Consider the following 25,024-nt stretch of genomic DNA (forward strand, 5'->3'; position numbering starts at 1 on the left):
ATTTTATGTTTATTTTCCTATTTATTTCACAAAAAACCTACTCTGGGTTATACTTTTCTTAAGGAAAGGAAGAAATTATTCAAAAAATTGTTTAAAATACCAATAATAATTTCATAAAATAACTAGTTTATTTTTCAATACAACAATGTACTTTATCCAACAATGCCAGATTATTTTACACATTTTAGGAACTTGATAAATGTTTGCCAAAAAGAATTTTCACAGATTTTATTTCATTTACTATTACTGTAGACGTTAGGACAAAGTAGGTTAAAATACATTTAGGTTTAGGTATAATCGTGTGTCCATTTAATTCTTGGCATTAGTCTAATATTTGAATTGTGGCTTGCTGAATATTTGAACCAAATATTTGTGTCCTCACAAAAGTGAATGTGTTTTAATAGAGTACATGACTTTTTCTTCTTAGCTACCTGAATTGTAGTGGACATTGTGGCAGGTTTCTCATTATGTTTTCTTTCCTCTCTCTGAAAATATAAGAGTGCTAAGTCGCAACTGCATGAACATTCTAGAGCCTTGCAACAGGGATTTGGCATCTGGTCGATTGATAGATGAATGTGCAGAGCCTGAGCCTTATCCCTTTCAGGGAAATTTAAAAATCGATGTGGCTGTGGCTAGCAGCAATTCACACATGCTGTCTGAAGCTTCTTTATTACCAAGTATTTCAGTTAGTGGACTCGACAGACTGAAGGCAATGTATTTAAATTTATAATTACTTGTACCACCATGTAGGTATAACTTATTTTAAATATATTAATTCTTTAGTTGCCACTCATCTAACAATTTTAAGTATGATGACAGTCACTGTAAAGAGATTAACACAGTCTTACATTATTTAATTCACATTTTCACATCATTAAAATGAATTTGTTCTCATTGTTGGTGGGATCGCAAATTGGTACAGCCACTATGGAAAACAGTCTGGAGGTTTCTCAAAATATTAAAAATGTATATACCTTTTGATCCAACAATTTCACTTCTGGGTATTTATCCCAAGAAAACCAAAACAATAATTCATAGAGATCCATGCACCCCAGTATTCATGGCAGCACAATTTACAATAGCCAAGATATGGAAGCAACCTAAATGCTCATCAACAGACGATTGTATAAAGAAGTTATGGTTCATATATACATTGGAATATTACTCGGCCATTAAAAAAATGAAATCCTACCATTTGCAACAACATGGATGAACCTAGAGGTTATTATGCTGAGTGAAATAAGTCAGACATAGAAAGATAAATACCATATGATTTCACTTATATGTGGAATCTAAAGAACAAACAAATAAACTAATCAAAAACAGACTCACAAATATAGTGGACAATTTGGTGACAGACAGAGGGAAGGGGGATTGGCAGACTGGGAGAAAGAGGTGAAGGGTTAAAGAAGAACAAATTAGTACTTGATAGATGGTCACAGGGATGGGGAACACGGCATAGGGAATGAATTAATATAATGGCAGGGTGGAGGGCCAGGGGAGGGAGGGAGCAAATGGGGGAATTATTTTATGAACTATATAGATGTCTAAACAATGCACTGTATGCATGAAACTAATTTAAATAAATTAATTAAAAAGTGATTTTGTAATTATATATATCAGATCACAGATTATTTCAGTACATAGCTAGTTGCAATAGGTGCTAATGTTGACAACTAAATAATAATAGTAAACACTTTTTAAAGTGCCAGTTTTTATTACCAGTCTGCCCGAGGTGAGTACTAACTATATCCTAAGCCTTAATTAAAAGGACTATGACTTATAAATATCTAAGTAAATTTATCCTTCATTTTAAAACTGCACATCTTGATTGCATTATCTTTTACTAAAAGATACTAATTGAATTCAGTGAAAAAAAGCTAGATCTTAATTCATAAACATATTAGTATATAAAAGATTGACAAAAGAATGGCCATATGTACACAAATTATACAACCATGTACATACACACCCATAAAAATCTGTAAAAAATTAATTCTAATATTTAGACAACATTATAATTATGCACGGAGGATTTTTACATTTATTCCTAAAAATAATTTTAAATATATTCCCTAGGAAACTTAAAATGGGATAACATTTTTAACATTTGAAATAACTAAGCAAAATCTCTTGAAAATATTTTTAGAGTATATTAACTTTGATATCACTTAAAATACTGTTTACATATGGAATGATTATTCTCTCGGAAGTTAAGTTGGTGTTTAAAGCATTGAAATCTGCTTTCTTTCACATTTAAAATTACAGAGGAAAAACAAAAGAATGGCAATACAGTAAGCTAGGATATTGAACAAATATGAGCTATGCTGCTCAATGTATATTTACTCTGTATTTTTTAAATCTTGATTTTTATTTTTTCTTTCTAATTTCAAGAAGTCAGATAATACATTTAAATATTCTTTATGTTGCACCATTTCTGCATTTTGGTTAAAAAAAAAAAAACGGTGGAAACTACTGGAGGTTATTTAAACTTGTACTCCAGCCATCCAAAAGAACATGAAATATATATTCACTAGCAATGCTCCTTAACTAATGCCAAAATCAAACAGCAAGGGAAGCCACAGGGATATTTTGAAGTGGTTGTTGAGCTAATATTGCCTGCTGGAGGTTATTGAACATTTCATTGCTTTGTTATATTACTAGAATTTTGAAATTGGTAGTACTTTGAAATTCTATATCACTGTTTTAAAAAAGTTTGCCTTCTGACACTCCTACTTTGAGATGTGGGAAAATAATTTTTCCTATGGCAAATGGGATTGTAAAATGAAACGATGGTGGTAGGCACTAGTGTAGAGAGAGTTGCCTCCTTCAAAATGTCAAAGATAAAATAGTGTTTCAGAAGGGCTTTTAAAATCATATGCTTAAAAACATGCACTGGATAAAGTTGTCTTTGAGGCTTCTATAACTACCTGGCTCTATAGAATCAATTTAAGGAAACTTAGAAGCTGATAAAAACCGTATGTTCAATTTAAAGTTAACTGAGTTTAAGAAGGAAATGATAGTGGGAAAATCTCTACTCTTTGGTGAGTTCAATGGATGATATAGTTCACTGACCACATTTTTCTTCATATGTTCCTATACTTACAACTGTGGGCTTTAGGCTTATGAAAATGAATTTCACAACAAAGAGAATGAATGGAATGAATTTTTCAAGCTTAAGATGTGGCCATTATTGAGACATACCCAAGTGTATCATGAATCTAGTGAAGAGAACATTGCATTGCTGTATGTTTTAGAGATGATGGTCTTCTGCATTTAAGAAATTTCAAATTTTTGAGAAGATAATGCTAGGATCATTCATATTGCATACTATAAATCAATTAATTGGAACATGGCATATCATTTTCCCCTGGTTCCTTAGGAAGAATTTTGGAGTTGCTTAAAACTAAGGAATAATGCATGATATCTTATCCTCTTACTGTTTATTTTCTCTTATGTATATCAGTCTTTAGTATTCATGCATATTTATGCCTATGAATTACCAAAATCATTTTTTTCCTCCTGAACTTATAATATCAGCAGGACTAGATGTTCTGTACTAATTGACAAATTAGATGCACATTAATCACCAGGAACACATGGCATTTATCCCCAAATTTGGAAAGCACTTGAAAGTATCATTTGCAAATTTGGGACTATTGACAAAATGGGCAGTTTTTCTTCGAACGAAACATGATACCAGAGGCGTGGTGAATTGACATATTGAATCCTATTTATAAGAAAGTATAAAGGATATGAATATCATTTCCCAACTTGGGTTGTAATACATATAGATCCATTTGGAATTACCATCCATTAGGATGGCAGAAACCAATTTCGGTGAATTTCTGATATGACCCATCCCACTCAGTTCTCTGAGAGTTATCCAAGTTTAAGGGTAACTAGTATCAAGGCATTGTCATGGAAGTGGGACAGGGGAAAATGTGTGTGGGAGGGCTAATCCTTTTTGTTTTCAGGTCCTCTGTCTACACACATAGATGTCTACTGAGTGCATCATCCATATGGCCCTCCATTGTTTTTCCTATAGGTTACCTTAGAGACATGCTCCGTTTCTGTCACACTGACCTCTAAAGGTCTAGTGCCCTCTCTTTCTTCATGGTTGGCAATCATTTTGTTGTTTCCTGACTCTGTTGTGGAAAGGGAATGGGTACTTTGTTTCCAGAATCCCCAAACTATTCACTCCCCAATCTCTGGATTCTATCTCTTAACCATTGTTTTCTAGCTCCCCAGGCCAGAGTTCCTGTCTTTGGACAAATCTTCAGTCTCCCTAAACTACATTCTTCTAAACATTGTATTTTTTTCTTGGACTCTTTTCTATATCCCTATGGGTTTAGGCTTTTAGAGACCCAACTCAAAAATACTTTTTTTTTTTTTCAGGATTGGGCTATTTTATATTTTATAGGTATATTACATAATCTGTTATAAGTGCTGTTCAATAAAACATGTTGCTGGAAATATTCTATGTCTCTGCTGTCCAGCATGGTAGCTGCTTAGCCACATGTGGCTATGAGCCCTTGTAATATAGCTAGTCTGACTAAAAAACAAATTTTAATTTTATTCAGTTTTAAATAAATTTTAATTGCCACATGTGGCTACCTGTGTATTAGATAGCACAGGTAGCTGCTCAAATGTAGAGAAATGATAATGGAGAAAAATATGAGGCTTTTAAAAAATAGCTATAATTGCAAAATATGACCTAAAATCATATCTGAGAAGTACTATATGACATGTCAAATTTGAATTTATTCATTGCAATTCAGATTACCTGCAAGAAAAAATCGTCCCTCTTACTGAATGGAATTTCTTCTTGAGTTCTTCTATCACTAATGGGTAGAGGTGACTAGCAAGAAGAGCAAAGGGGGGATCAAATCTAAACTTTCAGTGAAAGGTCTCTTCTGAGTAAAATCTCTTGTCGTGAGAACTCTTTTTTTTTATTCCCAAGATGGCATCAGGATGTAAAGGGAAGCCTATGTCTTCTAGTGATGGGAAAGGAGCCTCCCAGATTGCATACCATTTTCTGGGTCTCTTTCGGTCTCTAAAGGGCTGGAGCTGTACAGGTATGTCTAGGCAGCAACTTAACCTCTGCTATTATAGTCCACAGCAGGTAGGTAGGACTACTGGTCTTTTCTTAATGACTCTTGCTGTTGGGGCCCTCTCCCAGTCTAACCACAATGTTGATGGAATCAAACTGCTGGTTCTATGAGATAGCACAGATGAAGATCTCTGAGTCCAGATAGTTGCTGCATAACTTCCCAGTGCTTTGAGTCCTGCAGAAGCAAAACAGCTGGCTGTGCCATATTATATGTGGTGGGAAAGAGGAGACACATGCTCAGATGTTCTTGTGTTCTTCAATTGCGCATCTGGAATTTTCCTTGTGAATTTTCTCAGCCCCTTACCTAATACTTGGCTAAGGCCCAAAGTGATAGTCTCTTCAGGTTCTGTTTATTTGAATTTTTCCCCTTCCTTTCCTCTAAATGTTTTACATTCCTCTTCTTGCCTGGGCAGAACTTCTCTTAAATCCTGTTATCAGTGGTTTTACAGTAAACTTTTATGATCCAAATTAGCCAAGCTTGAATATTGATATTTAAAGGGAACTTTTAGAAGTTCTCATTTTCTCTTTAAGCAAAGACTAGCTTTCATGATTATTGTGTCACTGTGGAGTTAGTGCCTATTTTTGAAATTAAAAACTGCATATTGATTTTTTCCTTCAATAAAATTACAAAGGACATATACAATAATGTTAATGCCAACTATGAATTTGGGGTTTTATTTTTTTATACTTTGCCATGTTTTCGAAAATTGATATTTGTCACATTTATATCCTTTAAAAAACTGAAGGGAAATAATGAAATTTCATACAACCTCATTTATAAGTAAAATACAAATCACAACTGAATTAATGAAAGTGTTTGGATAAAGAAATTTGACATATTTTTATTCTGACATAGAGCAAAAATTCCTTATGACCTTCTTTTAAGTTCCCTAGGAAACTTAAAATGGGATAACATTTTCTAACATTTGAAATAACTATGCAAAATCTCTTGAAAATATTTTTAGAGTATATTAACTTCGATATCACTTAAAATACTGTTTACATATGGAATGATTATTCCCTTGGAAGTTAATTTGGTGTTTAAAGCATTGAAATCTGCTTTCTTTCACATTTAAAATTACAGAGGGAAAACAAAAGAATAGCAATACAGTAAGAAAAGTAAAATGCTTCATGTTATAAAAATTCTGAGCCATAAACACTTATGTAATTTTCGTCCTAATAATTGTAAGTAATTAAAGGGCATTTTGCAGTGGGCCTCCAAATAGATGAACGTTGAACTGTTTTAGAGATCTTAAAGTGTATCGATCCCTTAGTCAAGAAAATTAGCCATTTATCTGTACACTGTAGAAGATCAATATGAAACAAATTTAGCCAAATTGTAGTTACCTTTGCTTGTGCATTTGTTTTAAAGAAAGTCTGGAAAGCCCCAGATTGTTTTGATTAAAGGACCTTTTATTCTCCCATAAAATTATTTCATTGTGTAAATCTCTTGTAGTATGCTACTTCTCACTCTTGGATAATTATCACCTATGCTTTTCAGTCAGGCCAGTGGAAGAATAATAAAAAGACCTTAGATGACCATGAAGAATCCTATGCAAATACTCTTTGAGGAACTGAGTGTAGGATGGATCGAACCTTGAGATCAAAATGTTCAACGATGATTTTGTGTTAAAAAATACAGCTCTCAACATTTCTATCTAAAAATTACACCATTCTTTTTAGGTGGGATGCCATTTTTATGTTTATGTCGACAAGTTAAATTTCATAAAATTACTATTTTATTTTTTTTTAACTAGTTGCTTTATGGTTCATTTCAGAATGGACTTATTAAAAATAGGATTCTAATATTTTTAAAGTTAGAAAATTATATATATATATATCTACTTTTTATCATCTTTTTGGTTCAGTTGCTTATATTAGTCTTAAATGGAAGATGGCTGACATTTTCTCTTTGACATGTAAACTCTTGTTCATTTACATTATTTGTTCTTTTAAAAACACACAAAATGCTCAGTCTATGGCCATGCCACCCTGAACAAGCCCAATCTCGTTTGTTCTTGGAAGCTAAGCAGGGTTGGGCCTGGTTAGTACTTGGATGGGAGACCACCTAGGAAGACCAGGTGCTGTAGGAGTGAAAAATAAAAAAAATAAAGGATTGTAAGATGACAAGGTCCATGCAGTCTGTGAGGACAAGCAAAGGTTGCCTTGCTTAAAAAACAAAAAAACAAAAAACAAAAACAGCTTATATGTGCTGGTTTTCTCTTTTCTCTCTTTTATCTTTGTTTTTGGAGGCCAAGTCCTTAATAATAACATTCTTTATTGACCTATACTGGGCTTTTTGTTAAGATTTTTTTTTTTAGAGCTGTTTTAGGTTTACAATAAAATTGAGAGGGCACTACAAAAGTTTTCTATTTACCTACTGCCCCACATATGCATAGTCTCCCCCAATATCAGCATCCCCCACCAGAGTGGTGCATTTGTTATAATCGATTTACCTATATTTATTTATACTTTATAATATCTAAAGTCCATAGTTTACATTACAGTTCACTCTTTGTGTTGTATACATTGTGGGTTTAGACAAGTGTATAATGACATGTATCTGTCATTATGTATCAAAGAGAATATTTTCGCTGCCCTGAAAATCTTCTGTGTTCTATCCATTCATCTCTTCCCCTACCAGTCCCGGCAACCACTGCTCTTTTTACCATCTCAATATTTTTTTCTTTTCCATAATGCCATATAGTTAGAATCATATAGTATGTAGCCTTGTCAGATTGGCTTCTTTCACATAGTATGAATTTGTTTCCTCCATGTCTTTTCATGGCATGGTAGCTCATTTCCTTTTAGTACTGAATAACAGTCCATTGTCTAGATGTTCTGTACTTTACCCATTCATCCATCTGTTGAAGGACGTCTTGATTACTTCCAAGTTTTGGTAATTATGAACAAAGCTGCTATGAAACATCATGTTCAGGTTTTTGTGTGGACGTGTTTTGAATTCCTTTGGGTAAATACCAAAAAGAGCAGTTATTGGATTGTATGGTAAGAGTACATTTAGTTTTGAAAGAAACCACCAAACTGTCTTCCAAAGTGGCAGTACCATTTTGCATTTCCACTGACAATGAATGAGAGCTCCTGTTGCTCCACATCCTCATCATCATTAGGGGTTGTCAGTGTTCCAGATTCTGGTCATTCTAATAGATGTGTACTGGTTATTTTATTAATAATTTCAATCATTCTAACGGAATGATCTAGTAGCTATTTGTTTCAGCATAGTAGCGATCACTGTTAAGAAAGCAAGGATTCCACCATCTTCTAACTTCCTTGTCTTCAGTGAGAAAAAGCTGGACAGTACTATTACCTATTCTACTAGTGGCCTATGCCATTGCTTGCTACCTGTCATTTAATCTTTAACATTTGGAAAAACAGACGTCTTTCAGCATTTTCCAAATTGCCCTGATCCCCAGACACATGACTAGTTCTTTACTACTGGATATTTTCAAAGTCCATAAAATTTGCAGTTAGAGGAACTTGAGGTTGAATTCTTGTGCCACCGATTAATAGTCAAATAATGTTGCACAGATTATTTATCATATAAACTTGAGTTTCTTCATCTGTAAAATTAGATTAATAATACCTATTCTTTAGGGTTATTATAAGGATCAAATAGATATATAGCATCAGATAGATATGGATATAGATATATGTTGATATAGATAACTAAACACAAAATATTATCTGTTATATAATGAATGCCATTTGTGTTGGATTTGTAACTAACCAATGCACTACTAATTATATTTTAATTATACAGAATTGTCTTCCAATTTAGAACAGTTTTGAATACTTTTCATTTGATTAGCAGCGAGCAAAGCTGAAAAAGGTCAAAAAAACAAAGAATAGCAAATTTAAAAAAAGTTTAAATGAGACAGTAATAATTTAAGAGTGTGAAAGAGTATAACACAAAGTATAAGAACTAATGAGGAAAGACTAAAAAGTAAAGAGATAAATTATATCATGAAGAACTGAAATGAGTTTTTCTCAATAGAAAACCTCAATGGGTGAGATTGTATATTAATTGTTCTATTTTGTTAGTTTATTTAATCATTTTAGATCATTTTTCATTTCATTGTTTTTAAAATCTTTTTGTTTATTTCAGCTGACATTATTGACTGTCTTACCATGTAAAGCATCAATTTTTTTGAGTATTAGTGATGGGCACAGGGACATTAAAATATATAGAGAAACATGGTTTTCATAATGGGATGAAAATACATTAAAAAGAGAGGATGCTAGGAAAGCAAATAGGATAAGTATTTATTCCTACTTACGGGTTTGGGAAAGGTCCATAGAGGAGATGATGCAAACCCTTTTGTGACTTTTAAGTAAAACAAAAGAAAGACAAAGATAAATGGCAGAGATAACACCAGGCCTGCTCAGTCAGAATCTCGAATTAGGTACCTCTGGGCACTTATTTATGCAAAGCTTCGCAGGTGATTCTGATGCCTATCTGGCTAGCCACTCTTTTTAGTTCAACAAAAAAGTCTCTAATTTTTTTGTAGTTTTTTTTCCCCCCCAGAAAAAAATTAATAAAATGAATATAAAGAATATATTTTTAAAAAGCACTTATTTATAATAAAAAATATTTCTGTACATGCTGCATATTTGGAACCACAAATCCTGAGAAGTCGAGTCATATAATATGAGTAGACTTAAGCTTTCCTGTTTAACAACTGGAGGAACTTTTTCTTTGAACACTTCACATTTTTCAAACTTTAGGCTAATAAATATTATTAGATTGGTAATTCGTGTAAATTACTACTAGAGAGAAGAAAAGCCAGGTAAATGAGGTACATAATTCTAAAGGGTCAGTCCAACTAATTTGTTCCTAGAAATTTTCAGAGATCAGTATTTTAAAAACTTTTATAAAATCAAGTATATATTCTTTGGATGTAGTGATTTATTTTAAATATTGCAGAAGGGGATAAACCTTCATAGTTTGGCTGATAAGAGCTTTAATATTTTGGGATAAATTTAGGAGAAACTAAATATATTGTTTGCAGTAGCTGGTAGTGGTAGATAGATCACATTTGTTTCCGTTCAGACAGTCTCTTTTAATATCCCACAGGTTCCTTTGAATTAAATCGGCATCTTTCATTTGGAGAGGCCAATTCAGACCTTTTAGCTTGGGCACAATCACAAAGAAAATACAAACCCCTAGAGCTGTGTGTTAGAGTGAAAAAGTAGGAGAGGGAAAGAAGATGATTGCATAGCACCCCCCAGAGCGGTGGAGCAGGGCAGCATGCCATAGGATGCTTCGTCATGATCAGCAGTCCTAGAAACTCCAGCCCTGTGCCCAGCTTTAAGCAGTCTTTCCAGCTGTGGAGGCATAGACAAATAGGAGACACCTTTGTCCGCCTCTCCAGATGGATATGGAGTTAAGGATCCAGCAGAGGACAGTCTTCAACATTTATATATATAGGTGTTGTGCGTCTTGTTTTCAAAGGCATCTCCACTCATCCCTATGACTCAGATTGTTCCTTTGTCACTTAATAGTGAAGATGTTCACTAGCCATGATTATGAAATCTGTAAAACACACAAATGCACACATACACAAGTAGACCAGGGGCTAGAGGAGATAAAGGGATAATTAAAAAGTAAATGAACAAAGTATGATCTCCACCTTAATATAGAATCCGATATTAATACAAGTAATGCAAAAGCATGTATAGGTGGTGGGTCAGGAAGCAGGGAGAAAGTGTGATTCTGAATGTGTACTTTATCATGGAGGCAAGGTAAAAGTTTAAAATACAAAAATAGTTGTACCCACTGTAAATTTTCAAGTAGGCATCTCATAAATACCACCAAATATAATCCTTAAAGGCAAACAATACATATTTTTTCTTTTCCTCAGGTAGATCTATTTTATTTTCAAAACAATTTTTTTTTCCACTTATTAGTTAATATAAGAAGAGGTTAAAGAGAAAATCTACACTAAGTGAGCTGGATTCAATTTAGCATTTTCCAGTCATAGGAAAGTATAAAAGAGAGCTGGTGTAATTTTTTCTCCTCTAACTCCTACCATTAAAACCAATATAAAACTGTATTCGGTGTTAACTTATATTTTAAGTGTATTTTTCCCCCATCCACCAACATCTAAACAGGTTCAGCATAAGAAAAACAAATAGAAACCCCTTTTACAAATCAATTATTAGTTATCATGGAATTGATTTTTTTCCCCTCTGTTGTAACTAGACTAAATTAATTGTAACATTTTTAGAGTTAGTCCAGAAATTCTATAGAGTCCATGAAAGGGATAGATATCCTAATTGATATCTCTGATATTGTACTGAAGAAGCATACAAAACTTTCCAAAATGATTTAAATAACCAATGAAACTTGCCATTATGAAACTCATTGTTTTTTGGTCAGCAAGTAAATGGCCTCTGAGTAAATCTTTCAGTGTTGAAAAAGGTACAATTTTAAAACCAAGAAATAGATTTTATTACCTGAATATTTCACAGCCAGCGACTATAAAGTGATTTTAGACTAATGCTTGTGCCAAGGCTGACAAACATGAATCTCTACTAGTTCCCTCCACCTTTTCCAACAGCAGCCATTAATCATCACTTGTGCATTCTTCCCCACCTGGCCCAAATAAGGACCCACAGTCATAATAAAGCACTCCAGGCTGTCACTACCGATTGATCAGAACTGGCACATAAGATGAAACTTATTCCCTATCCCGATAATAGTGTCTGAATATTTATAAAATAACCAGACGGACAAAAGAGTTTTGTATTTGCAAGGTGTTTGTGGCTATGATTACATCTCTGCCTCATCTCAAATTAACACATGTTCTTGTAAACTTGGTTCTTTTATTTAATGAGCTCATTTTTACCACATTTTAGTTCAGGGTTCTTGATTGACAGCTTGCAAAACAATGGGTTCATTTTTCTCCTGTGCTTTGAAAGCCATTTAAATTGGCTGTTATTATTGTTATTCTGCCTCAGAAAAGGAAATCAGAAGTTCCCCAAATCAAATGCCACAGACACATGGCACTAGGAAAATCCTCCATTTTCACATTTTTCCATTGTCCCAGTCACTCATTAAAGATGGAGAAGATGTCCATAAACACAGAAATGATGTTCAGTCTGTGTTAATTTTTTCCAAACTAGAGAGAGCAATATAGATTAAGGGCAATTGATTCTGATTTGGCAGGTTTGATAAATTGCCTTAAAATCTGAAAAATTTAATTTTTAATGTAGTCTTTATTCAAGTCATCAGATTATTTTAAAATTTCTAATTAAGTTTCAGAGAGGCAGCCTGCAGAGGTCAGTCCTTTTGCGCCCCCCCCCCCCCACCCCCAGAGTAGAACAGGAGCCAGCTAAGAAAGGATCTGCTGCCAAAAAAAAAAACCACACCAATGAACCCCTTCCTTCCAAATGTTAGCACCTCTTAATATTTCAGTCCAATTAATAAGAATGCAACTAAAACTGAATGAATCTATAATCAGCCAAGATAAAATAATAAATATCTCATGGTAATATTTTGGTCCTTTGAAACCACTCAGTATGGTTTTCGTTTTCCTAATTGGACTCCAGCTAATGCATATGACTGAAATACAAAATATGTAGGATTTGCTTTTATTTTCTGGACATCTTTATATGTCCTTAGAACTTACCATTTGTGTCATTCTTGGCCATTGTTTCATGGAGTATTGAAGATATATCTATGATTTTTAAAAATGTTTTTAAGATTGAGATTTTAGCAATATTGTTGACAATGCTATTTGATAGCCATAAGGATATAAAAAATAATTTTAAAAATTAAATAAATGTAATAAACAATTATATTTATAATTCAGTGTTGTCAGTTTAAGTGCATCAAAATAATATGGACTCGATGGTTTGCTTAAAGGATTAATAATAGATATTAATAAAATAAATCTAGTAAAATTAATTTTAAAAAATCTAGTAATAGTAGATTCAAGGTAGTGGGTGTATAGCTGTTTACCATAGGATGCTTTTAACTCTTCTGTATGCTTGAAAATTTTCCAAATAAAATTTTGGAAAATAATCAAATATTGTAGATTCAAAAACAATTTTTTTTTTTTCTTTTTGACACCCAGGATCAATGATTTACAGTTCATAATCAATATTGTTTCTTTTCTTGATTTGGTAAAACTTACCAAGAAAAGCAAGCTTAAATAATTTAAATAGTCTCTCTTATTAACTACTATTTTGTGAGTCCCCCAAGTACTATAACTTCAAAATTTTGGGAGCATCATATTATAGTCATACAGGCCAGATTCAGACACATAATATAAAGAATTATCATTCACTTCACTAATTGCCTAAAATAAATTATGGCTATAATTGGAGACCTTTCCTGTTTTAAAAGTTTAATTGATATTTTTACAAAATATTTAAAATATTAAATACAGGGAGTCTCATTCATTGAGATTAGTATGTTGCCCTTGATATACTTCATTTAGAGGAGGCCTTCAGATGAAGCTTACAAGTGGCTTTTGTCAATTTATAAGTCTTTAATATACATTGATAACCTAAATGATTATTTATATTTTATCATTGAGTAGCATTTCAACATTTTAAATGTAAATTATTTTGAAGCTCTGCATTTACTTTTTTAAAATCGAGATATAATTGACATATAATATCATGTAAGTTTAAGACGTAAAACATTGATAAATTATATATCAATGCGATTGCTATTGTAGGACTAAGTAATACCTCCATGGTGTCATATAATTATCATTTTTTTCTAGTGATGGGAAAACTTAAGATATAATCACTTAGCAAGTTAATGTTTATAATATAGAGTTTTGTTGTCTTTAATTACTGTATCAGAGCTCCAGGACTTATTTTCTTTTTTATCTACTAATTGCAAGTATGTACCCTTAAACAACATATGTCCCATTCTCACACACCTCAGCCCCTGCTAACCACCATTCCATGCTCTATTTTTTAAATTTGAATTTTTTTAAATTAATTTATTATTTATTATTTTTGTTTATGCCTACAGCACCTGGTCTTCCTAGGTGGTCTCCCATCCAAGTACTAACTAGGCCCAACCCTGCTTAGCTTCCGAGATCAGACATCAGGCTTGTTCAGGGTGGAATGGCCTTAGGCCACACACCATGGCTCCACTGGTGTGTGAACCCAGAACCTTCTGCAAGTAAAGCAGACATACTAATCTCTCTCTACACTATGGAACCATGTCCTTTTTTTTTTTTTTTTTATAGATTTCACATATAAGGAGTATCACACAGTGTTTGTCTTTATTTTTCTGACATTCTGATCTTACTTAGCATAAGGTCCTCAGGGTTTATTCATGTTGTTGCAAATGACAGGACTTTCTTTTTTTTCTCATGGCTGAATAGTATTCCATTGTGTGTGTGTATCTATATACTATATATCACATCTTCTGTACCCATTCGTCCATAGACCGACAATTAGGTTGTTTCCATATTTTGGCGATCCATGAATAATGCTGAAATACACATGGGAGTGCATAGATCTCCTCGAGAATTCTTTCATTTCCTTTGGATATACATCCAGAAATGGGATTGCTGAATTGGATCCTGTGGTAGTTCTATTTTTAATTTTTTGAGGACCCTCCATACTGTTTTCTGCATGTCTGTATTTAATTAAAGGCATTCCAAATTCTTTACAAAATATGAGACTCCCTGGAATATTGAGGTAAACAGGGCATTATTGGAGCATCAAAGTTATTAAATTCACATATTACATATCTTTGTTGTTGTAAAAGCTTTGCTCTGTTTTTAGATTTGGGGCAATTAGAGAATAATGCCAACCTGATTATCATTCTCAAGTGAGCTTTCAAGAGATCGTTAAAAGTTAAGAGAACACCATGCTCCAGGAAGCAGCTATTTTTAACAGCTCTAAATTTGAATTCACCTACTTTAAAGCTTTCACTGTTTTTAGAAAGTACTCTATCAATAATTTTTAGATTACAAGTCTATTGAGGTCGCAGTTTGTAGTCTCATATTATAATGATCTGACAATTTTGCTTCCTGACAGAATTCAGGAGAACCAAATTATTTCACTTCAAGAGCATTCTAAATAGAGAAGATGAGTGTACAGGTCTGCTCTAAACAAAAAATCAAAATGTCCAGTTTAATTGGGAGTCCACAAGTATGTGTAATTATGCTTTGATTTGATAAATGGTTGCTAAGTATTTTTGCCATATGAAAACCTTGCTTTATGACTAAGGGCTGTTACTAAAAGTGAAAATTGAAAATTTTATTAAAAAATAAAATCCTATTATATGAGGTATAATTTTGTTGCAAATTCAAGTGAAAAAATTTTTAAAAAGTTCTTGAAATATATAACATTTGCTTAATAATTTAACACTATCATAAACTTAATGTATTTTTAAATGTACTTACAACTATAATTAATATAAATTTAGTTAGCATAACATTGGAAAAATGTTTTTTAAGATCACAAGTGCATTTAGTAATAGTTTCCATACAAAAGAATGCAACGTTTTTGCTAAGTGACCTCTGGAACAGATCACAGCTCCCTTGATTATTATTCACTTTATCTGTAATGTTTTACTTCCCTTTTACTTGTTCAACTACTCTTCACTCTTTGATACCAGCTTTGTTGTCACTTCCTCTTGGTTCTCTTCCCTGTACCTGAAGACTGGCTCAGATGTCTTATTTTTTTTTCACCCAAATATAGCACCCTGTAGCACCTACTACAATGTTACTTGCATATTATCTCCACTAGATTCTAAGACTCTAAGCTTAAATGCAGCAGGGACTGTTTTGCCTAAAGTTTATTCATCCCTGCTAGTGCCCCACACCCACCCCTGAGTAATTGCTCAGTGAATTGGCATAGTTAACTTACTCACTAAAGCCTCCCTCTCTAAGGTCATGCAAATGCAAATCAGCATTTATTTCAGTGGTAATGAAAGGCAGCAAACTAATTTCAGGGTCCCTCCCTACTTTATATTTTTCACAATGTGTGTGTTTATTAAGAGTCATGGTGAAGTCAGTCTAGGTTAATTATTCTAGATGTGTCTTTATCAGTCAGTGGCCCTTCAGGAAGCAGATAAGAGTTTAATGAAGGGACTATTTAGAGGTGTGGACAGGATCAAGTTGAGCAGCCTGAGGTAAGAAACATTCTAGGACTAGTGTTAAAGAAAAACAGAGCTGGACAGTAAGAGTTAAAGCAGCAAAAACAGATTTTATTTAGGAACTATTGCAACAGAGTAAGAAGGACCTCAGAATAGAAGTGGGCTCAATTCTGTGTACAGCATTGAGAAGTTGCAATTTATAGCCAAGAAGCAAGGTGGACCTCAGTGTGTAGAAAATTACTAAAAGCAGGAAACTGACTCAGATTCTTGTTAGTGTGACCGCACTGTATGAACATCATAGACTGAACTTAACACAAACCTAGATGGTATAACCTACTACATACCTAGGCTGGATACAGTATATAGCCTATTGCTCCTAGGCCACAAGCCCGTGCAGTATACTGTATGGAATAGTGTAAATATTTGTAACACAATGATATTTGTGTATCAGCATATCTAAACATAGAAAAGGTACAGTAAAAATATGGTATAAAAGATTAAAAAATGGTACACCTGTATAGGTCACTTAGCATGAATGGAGCTTATAGGGCTGGAAGTTGCTCTGGGTGTCAGTGAGTAAGTGGTGAGTGAATGAAGGCTAGGACATTACTGTGCACCACCATAGACTTTATAAACAGTGTACACTTTGGCTACTCTAAATTTATAAGACATCATAAGATTGAGTCAAATACAAGAGAAAATTGTGCAATCGAGAGATTCAGTAAACACGAGATGTGTGACGCTGCTCTTAGCTTAATACAACATATTGTTTTACATGCAAACTTTTTTATAAGTAGAATAAAAATAATAAAAAGTATAATACAGTAAGTACATCAACCAGTAACATAAATGTTTATCATCATTATCAAGTATTATGTACTGTACATAATTATATGTGTTATACTTTTATGTGGCTGGCTGTGTGTGTGTAAGTTTGTTTCAACCACCCCTGCCACAAAAGTAAGTAATGGGTTGTGCTTGACATTTCTACAGCTATGCTGTCATTAGGCAATAGGAATTTTTCAGCTCTGTTATAATCTTGTGGGATCACCATTGTGTGTGTGGTCCATTGCAGACCAAAAAGTTGTTTTGTGATGCATGACTGAAAAATCATTTATGTATATCTGTGTGTTTATGTATGAGTGTATTTGGAAGAAAAAATATTTCAAATATATACAATTTATTATTGTAAAAAATCATACTCAGTGAAAAAAACAAATGAGTTTATTTTTACCTAGCTGTTTCCAGTTTACATGTTAAATGAACATAATCCAATCAAATGGGCTAAAAATTAATATATAATTTCATTTAAGTGAGATGAAGTAACTTATTATAGTTATAAATATCTTTGTTCTTATTCAAATAAATTCATCAAGTCATTATAATCACATTAACTGTTAAATAAAAGAATAAAATTGGATGAATTATTTTTAGGAAAACCCTAGTAGTAGCAGGGTTGAAATTTGGTTTTTCTGACCCCCACCCCCACCCCACTTAAAGAATAAGCTTGCTCATGGCTTCAAGAAAGATGGCCAAAGGTACAGTGCTGATACAGGGTAGGACAATCAAATTAAGTCAATGGGCTTTGGAGATCCAACTGTGAAGGTTAGAAAGCCTCAGGGGCAAAGATCCTGTGCAGGAGGAAGGCTGTGCAGAGCCAGAAAAAACAGTCAAGTCCCAAAAAGCACAGACAAAAGCCCTGGCAGCCTTAGTGATTGAGCAAGGGCCAAAAAGACAAAGAATATCTGGAGATTTTCTGGGCAAATAGTACCTTTGATACTTGAGATCCATGAGATTTTCACATTACAAACTCTTTTTGTCCTTGAGCCAGGGTTAAATTATAACTTTCTTGGCCATAGGCACCTTTGACTTCTAGGTCTCCTTTGACCATTAGAGAGAGAAAGATAGAAACGAAGAAAGGGAGGGAGAGGGAGGGAAGGAGACAGATATAAAGATAACTCAGCCTAGATTATATTTTTCTTTTGGTTTCACAGGAAATTAAAACATTTCTGCAGGCCTTTAGGGCCTGTGCCTCCTGTGGCCACTGGTGAAGCTGGCCATAACCTGAACTTCTTTGAGTGTATTATGTCTCCTGTCCTTATGTAATCCCTACTTAAGAAAATGATATTCCCCACTGAGATTTCTAAATGGCTCAGTTCAAAGGTATATACAACGTGGAAAATTAGCATAAGTTTGGATCATCTTACATCCTTAGATTTTTAAGACAAAAACTAAAGATACTTCTGATTAAAGAGGTCTAGCTTTGAAAGATCCTAACCACTAACACCTATGTTGAATATTTAAAAAAAATATTTTGAATTATTTCAGGAATAGCTAATTAAGAACAAGATAATGGCTTGCTCTTAATTCATATCAGATTTGAAGATTCATTTGATTTCATTTATTAAATGGTTTAATCTTACAGAAAATTAAGTGAATATTTCATATTTACAAATGGTATCTTATGAACTTCTGAAACTGAGCTTTTTTCTTAGAGCTTGATTAATGTCAGTGTCTATTATCAATCTGTACCTAATGTCATTTTCCTGCTTAATAGCATCGAAGTCAGAAAAAAAAAATCATTATACCTCACTCGTTGGCACTTACACTGGGGTTTTGATAAAAGGAAATGCATTTTGCATGCACTCTTTTAGTAAGGATTTGTTTAAAATGTAGGTTGTTCTACTTTAAAGCTCAATGTTCTGGACATTTTGAACCTTTTGCTTCATTAACTGCATTCATTCTAAAATACCTTTCAATTTAAACCAGGAGATAATTGTAATACCTTGAAGCAAATGAGATGTTATTGCAATAATTAAATCCAAAATGAGATGCAGATAGTACTTTAGACCTGCTGCTGCTTCAGCTAGTTAATAGCAAATAACATTTCCATTGGTCACACTGATTTCTTTCTTTTCTAGTTGAGATGGAGTACTGCATACTAATTGTATTCTAATGCATTTTACAAGAGGTAAAATGTGCATTAAGCTCTATCACACTATTTTAAATTAATTTAACTTTGCAAAAATTATAATAATTATAAGACATGATGCTTTCATACCATATAAATATGCTTCAGATTTTAGAAAAACTTTTACATAACAATAAGATTACTTGAATACTAAGTGCATGTTTTTCCACTAATGAATCTGTTGGTAGAATTAGGGGCCTTTTTATTAGCTCTCTCAAGCTTCAGAAACTTTCAATGTTTAAAATGTGCCTCAACATTTCAGCTGGAGGTACAGAGCCTGTTGATGTGGTAGGATGTGTGGATGACAGTATTAAGAGGAGAAAGCAACTATTTTTTCCAAATAGTGATTTTTTTTTTTTTTGAGGGGAGGATATCATTTCCATCAAAAGCACAGCCCCCTTTTAAAAATATTAAACTGGGATACATTATTTGTGTCAAATTAGATATACAAAAGGAAGTTTCTGTTTATAGAAATATACTGTTTCACTTAAAGAACCGTGTCACATCATTGGATTTCTCTTTTGATAGCAATTATTCTGCTCTTTGATTTCTGAGAAGCTGAAAATCACTGTGTTCTTTCTGCCCCTCATTTTAGTCCATGCCCATATTGTTCCTTCTTGCTTTACTCTTCCTTTTATTTTTTTAATTTCATTTACTTTTAATTATAATAGTAATAATAACTGATACATATTAACACTTATTGAACACTTACTAGGTGCTGAATATTGTGCTTAATGGTTTGAATGATTACTTGGACTTAATCCTCACAATAAACATATAAAATAGATATTCTTATTAGTTATATTTTTTTGCCCCCCCCCCCAAAAAAAAAAGCTCTGGTGGTGGAGTAACTTACCTGATGTCCTGCAGCTAGTTAATGGACAGCAAGTTTGCACCTCAGTGGTCTAGCTACAGAGTTCATGTTCTCAACTCCTCAGGAGGTTGCAGGGGTTGTCGAGGGGAAGCGGGGAGGAAAATATAATCAAAGCTGTAGGTATTGTTTTTTAAAAGTGTTATGAATATAACCTTCAACCTACGCTCTTCTTAGAAGAATGAGGGAAACCTCATTCCTTGGATGCCCCTTGCTTACCTGCATTACCTTTAAATGTTTTAAATACTTCCACTCCAAAGATGATGGTATGGGTTTCCATTTCTTTGTCCTCTGGCTCACCATGCTCCATGTGTTCTCCAGCAACTTTTACTCAGGGCAGTTCTGTCTTCTGCTCCTGCCTTTTGTATTGAGTGTGATATTTCTCGGTGACTAGTGCCATCTGTTATTTGGGTTTATCTGGCTTCTCCCCTGTTTGCTTATATACTTTTTCTGAGTGTTTAAAGAAGAACCAACTTCTATTTCCTACATCTATACTTTTTTCATAATATTTCTAGTTTAAGGCGGAACCTTCTCTACTGCCACAAGGAACTTGAAGGGGTGGACCAGAAACAGTATTGGTGCACCTCCCTGGTCCCTGCAGGGTGCAGCTCTGTTTACCTTCCTCAAGGTAATTCTTTTACAGAAACCACTCATGATTAAAGTCAACCCTGGCTCCTACCTTAGTTTCAGAACCTTAGATTTGGGGATAACTATTAGCCCACTGTTTTCTATCATTTTCTCACCTTACGCTCAGCTGACTGGTCTACCTGGAAATTTTTTGAACTCCTAGAAGTGGGCATAGATCTAAATCTTCCTGAGGGCTTGACTCTCTCTCATAATAGTTTTCTTTCAGGGACCCATTTTCATCCTCCTTTCCTTTCATTTTTTGAAATAAGTAAAAGCCTTTGGTGGAGATAGTTAACTATTCTTGTTCTCATTGATTCCTTTCAGTCCTCAAATGGCTGTGAATTTAACCCCACTAAGTCTCAATATATCTCCATAAATTCTTTTTCTACCCAGGCCAGATCTCTTCGTCCTCATGGAATGAGGGCAAGTGATTCTATCTTTATCTTTCCAGATCCCACATCCACAACTCAAGACTGTATTTCTTTTCTCTTGCCAAAGGTGTGTCCTGCTTATATTTCTCTCTCTGCTTCCTGCCCCTCCGACTATGACATTATCTGTCTTGGACTCCTTTCTTCTTCAGAAAAATGCTGGTAAACTGTTCGTGATTTCTAATTCTTTTTGTCCCAATTCAGTTCTCTAAAACAGCACATACAATATTTTCTATTTTGTATGAGTTTCATGATAAGTTCATAGGAAAGCAAACATTTACAAATTAGCAAATAATGAGAATTATGGAAAATGCCAGTCCTCTGAAGGCTTAAATCAAAATGAAATGGCAGCTAAGTGTTTTTTAAAATATTCTCTGAAACTGTCCCCTGACTTTTTGCATGGGCATGCCCCTGCCAGCTCGTTTTTTATTTGGGGACTTTGGGGATGGAGCCAGCCCAGCAAAGCCAATGAGATTTTAGCCCCTGGAAAAGTGAGGTTGACTTGGCTGCTGGATCAACTGTTAGTCCCTTCCAGAGAGTACTTTGCTGGCCCACTTCTCTTTTCATTCTCTGTAGCCACTCTGATTGATTAATGCACACTCAAAGCTTCAATAACACCAACTTACGTCTATAGTTACTCATCATGTGACCCAACGAAACATGTTCCTCACCTTTTATTAGGTAAACCTGATTAGCATGAAAACTTTTTGTGAACTAAGCATTGTGAAAATACTTTATTAATGAGGTAGGTTTAGAGAGGCTTTTAGGGGAACATAATTTACTGGGAAGCCGTAGATTTAAATGTGACCATATCTTAAATGTTCCGTCTGTTCTTGGCTTGAGATATACTGGGAAAAAAGATAACTCTGGGATAAATATTCTTAAAAAACAAGAATTATAGCTCCAAAAAATAATGACTAGGGCAAAAAATATTAATAAATTTATTGACTTCCAAAGTGCACTAAAATTTTTATGAAGCAAGTTGAGCAGAGGCTTAATTTATCTGTGGAATATCATTATTTTACAACCTATCTAAGTTCAGTGGAGATAAAAATTCTTTAATAAATAAAGAGGCAGCAGGTTTTGGTGACTATGAATGAAAAGGCAAAGAACATAGCTATATTAGCAATTTTGTTCTTGATCTACAGACATTTCAATAGCTACTATTTCAAATGGATTTTAAACTCTTTTTTTTTTTTTTGCATTTTAATAGCTTTGCTTCCAACACTAGAATGCAAATGTGAATTTTTGCCTCCAGCATATTTTATTCCTACCCTGTCAAAATCACTAGGAATCCACATTCTTATAATAGTACCCTGCACTTTTCAGAAATCAGGAGGAGAAAGAATATAGAGGTAAAAGTGAGAGGGTATGAAAAGGACTCTTGTGAAAATGAGGACAGAGATAGACACAGATAAAAATATAGGCAGAAAGATTAGAAAAAAGGAGACACTAGAGAGAAGAATAAAAGAAAAACATGAGGAAGACCAGTAAAATATGACTTTGAATGTTTAGAGCAGTTGGATACGTTTTGCTTTTTTCCATTTACTTAAATAATAAACATTCTCAACTTCTATCACTGGTATTTGGAACACCAAGTATGTTACTCATCATAAGAGTACTTCTTGCTTGAAAGTAGCTTGCCACCTTTAATTTTCAGAGTTCAAAGTTTTGATGTTTTTTAAATAAATCTTATTGAATACTAATGGTTTGATAAAGGATGAAATAATTATTTTTAATAAATTCTAAAACTTAACAGATTTTGGTCAATTTATTATATTTATTATATTTGCTTAAATACCTCAGATATTTAAACACTGGGAGAAAATCTTTTTTTTTTTTTTTTTTTTTTGAGATTATTAAGCCTGCCTTGTACCAAAATAGCTGAAGGTTATACTTTGAATCAGTAGATATTTCTTACTTCTCAGACTTTTCTTCCATTTCAAATGGGTTTATAGCTATCCCTAATTGGGGATAACTATATGTTATCCTAATGATAACGTATGGTGTTAACAATAACAAAATGACACCTTAATGGAAACAAAATGGGTCAGAAATAAATGGATTAGGCACTTTTCCACAGTTTTCAATTTTTGTGAGCAAGTCATTTAGAGAATGTCATTCTGGATTGATCATCACCACGACCATTTGTCTACTCCCATTGCAAACAGTCTTCCTACCTCTGTCTGGAAGATTCCAATATCCCCTTTCATTGGTATCCTGGAGTTGATGTTTTCTTAATTCTCAGGTATATTTTATATGATAACGAATAATAAATCATTCCCAGATTAAATACTAGAGCCGGTTTGTCCATTAGGTGGTGATCCCTGCTGTTTCTGTCTTTCTGGCTGTCTCTTTCTACCTCTTTTTTCCTCTTTCTCTGCCTCTGTTTCTTTCTCTCCCTATATACTACTTTCTGAATCAAATTGGAAAAATTTTAACTCTACCTTAACATTTTTATGTGCTTTGCCAACTTTACTTTGACTTTCATTTCCCACTGTGATTCTTCCATAGCCACCCTTCTTGTTAACTGCCTTCTTTTTGCTTGGATGTTATAACCTCGCATCTAGTAGTATCTTTTCTTCAGTTTGAACAGTCCAGGGGTAACATAGGGAAACAACTTTCCTTTCAGTTATTCACATATCTCTCCATCTCTAAATCCAAGTTAAAATTTTATTTTTATACCTAGAAAGTTGAAATTAATATCTTATCTCAGGATAAATTATCTTTTTTTTGAATGTAGTTATTAATGTTAGTAATGATAGGCTTATTATAAAATTTATAGTTATTACTTAATTAGAAGCATTTTATATTATACATTACATATATTATACATTTAAAATATAAATGTTTTATATAGAATGAACATTATGAAGTAATTTCTATTCACTAGAAGGGCAGTAAATACTTGCTAACATGTTTTAAAAGACTCATTTTTTGGTTACATAAAATGTTAACACTTTGTACCTATGTTCTTATCTACAAAATGTAAAAAAATTCTGTAAAATGTTTGAGTACATTGGTGGTATTAAAACTAATTTCTATAAACTAATTTCTGATATAGTTATTTGAATTTCAAAAAATAAATCATTAATCATATATTATTTACAAAATTTATTGAGCCTTTATTAGTGTAGTCTGTTGATAACCTATGCAACAGTTTTAATTCCAAGATACAAGAACATATCAGAGGAATTGTACCCAAAACAATAAGCAGATTTTCAATTATACTGAGTTTTTTGTCAAAAGGTTATTTTACAAATGGTATTTTTCATTCTGTTCAAGTAATATGGCACTCTTGTCGGTGTTTATAAAAGTTTTATCACCAGGTGATGCCAGTGGGATGGCTGATGCACAGGTGTGCACTAACCACACGTAGGTGCATCTGTTTATTTTACCTAATAGACAATCTGGAAAATAATGATGAAAAATACTAACCAGGCAAGAAAATACAGCTTGATTGAATATTCTATGTATTACAATACATTTGGCACATAGAAAAATGTTTTGAAGGTGTTTCAATTTAAAATATACATGTAATCAGGATAAATAGGAAAATGGCTGAAGTTATAAAAATGGCAGGCTTGTGTGAGTATACATTTTATAGTTAGCATGTTTTATATGTGGCATGCTATATATGACATTGTATGTATGGCATGTTTTAGAAATAACAATGAATTACTTCAAAGAGATGAGGAAATATAAAAACACCTTTTTTTTGGTCTCATAATGTCTCCTATCACAATGTAGTTAATGTTTAAAAATATTACACTTTGGAATTGGATCCAAATCTTTTCTTTTTCCTGATACTTCCAGCTAAGTAATCCTTGGAAAGTAAGTTCTCAGAAATTGAGTATTCTCATCTATAAAATAAAGTTAATATGACCCGTGTCATATTAGAGGTTGTAACAAGAATCAAATG

At 33.3% G+C, this 25,024-nt stretch overlaps 1 protein-coding gene and 2 pseudogenes across 3 annotated transcripts in view; 2 read left to right on the plus strand and 1 right to left on the minus strand.

Moving 5' to 3' along the window:
* ADGRB3 (adhesion G protein-coupled receptor B3) overlaps positions 1-25,024 on the plus strand; it is a 653,858-nt gene that overhangs the window by 60,460 nt on the left and 568,374 nt on the right. The window lies entirely within an intron of this gene.
* On the plus strand, positions 7,088-7,206 carry LOC118605450 (annotated as a pseudogene).
* Positions 14,115-14,230, minus strand: LOC118604669 (annotated as a pseudogene).

The sequence above is a fragment of the Rousettus aegyptiacus genome, unplaced genomic scaffold, assembly GCF_014176215.1.
Source record: "Rousettus aegyptiacus isolate mRouAeg1 unplaced genomic scaffold, mRouAeg1.p scaffold_m13_p_1, whole genome shotgun sequence".
NCBI lineage: Eukaryota > Metazoa > Chordata > Mammalia > Chiroptera > Pteropodidae > Rousettus > Rousettus aegyptiacus.